Below are 1,567 nucleotides of genomic sequence, written 5' to 3'. Positions count from 1 at the left end.
ATCCCCTGGAAATGCACTCTTTACCACAAAACTGTACACCTCCCCTCCTCTCCCTGGCATTGAATGGAGCTCCGAAATACCTTCTTTGCCCCCAGCCTCTAAAGAAATCCCTCCTCTGCCTGTCTTTTGATGCCTGCCCCCACCTCTAAAGACATGCCTTTGTGCCTTATGCAGAACTGTATGCGCTGCACATTCTTTCTAGTTCTATAGGAGGATTTTTGTAACCCGGTCCTGATGAGCCCACGGAATTCAGCTTAAATAAACCTCAAGATCAGAGTCCAACCGAATCTCAGACACACCAGCCTGCAGAAGGCCACTGAACTCTCTCTCACACACAATTTCTCTCTAATGCAAACCCTCCCCCCCACCACCCTCTCCGACCACCACCTCTCTCTGTCTTATTCCCCTCATTCTATCTGTCTGTGTCTGTCTCTTGGACATTTTTTTCTTTCTTTTGTCTGGACACTCAAAAGAAAACTGACATTTTATAATTTTTGTCTGCAGAAATAAGATCTAATGGGACTGAAGTGTACAACCTCTAGCTAATGATGGGCAATTATCCTCCTGCTGTACACAGCGTCTGGAAATGGCAGGTTGACAGTTATGATTCTCATTCTGTTCACTTTCATTTAGTAATATTTATAGTGGATGACTAATCAAATTCATATATGACTACCAGTTCTCAGCAACTGTTGCTTCTGAGAAACCGGACTAAAAAAAATAAAAAATAAACGCTGCTACACAAATATGGAAATAGTTTCTTGGTTACTTTGTTTTATATGTACTGTGGTAATGGCCTCTGTGTAGCCTCAAATAAACATTTTGTGTTTTCTTTTTTATATATTTAACATTTGATCATAAATGTTTCTCAATTTAATCTTCGGGTTTCACAGGATATCTAATCTTTAGTTACATCACGAAACTGACACTGTAAACCGTTTCAAATCCAGCCCTGTGCTTCATTTTTGTAACTTAAAGCTTTATATGTTGGTCTCCTGCCAGCACGCTCACCTGACATGACTCCATGAGCGGTCCAGCATTAGCCGTCCCTGGAATGTGTATTCACCGTGGTTCAAACATTTCCTTCTGTATTTATCAGTTTGTGCAAATTTACCAAAGTTACCTCTTGAAAAAAAAAATGTTTTAGGTTATAATTCAGCCAAATGGAAACAACATGTAAAGCATAAACCTGAACAGAAAACTGCACTTTGGGGAGGATGGGAGTTTTCTTATTTAATTAATATTTGAAAATAAAATAAAAAAATCATATATACAGAAAAAAAGAATAGACAAATAAAATAAAAACTTTTTTCAGGTTCAGCATCAAAAAATAAAAAACAGAAATGTGTCCTTGTGCTCACATATATGTCTGTTCCTTTACTGCTTACTTCTATTGCGGGTAGTGCGAGATCAAATGAAACAAAACTGGGGTCGATTTTTTTTCTTTCTCCCCCCACATCAAATGGCTTCCCTGCAGACTTTGTCCTCGGGAACCCCATCTGCTACTTCTGTCCTTTATGTCTCTATTACTGTAGGTGGGGATCTGACTGCAGAGAGAGAGAGAGAG

The sequence above is a fragment of the Morone saxatilis genome, unplaced genomic scaffold (assembly GCF_004916995.1).
Source record: "Morone saxatilis isolate NCDOM2014 unplaced genomic scaffold, NCSU_SB_2.0 Contig18, whole genome shotgun sequence".
Taxonomy (NCBI): domain Eukaryota; kingdom Metazoa; phylum Chordata; class Actinopteri; family Moronidae; genus Morone; species Morone saxatilis.
Note: the sequence above shows the minus strand (reverse complement) of the source record.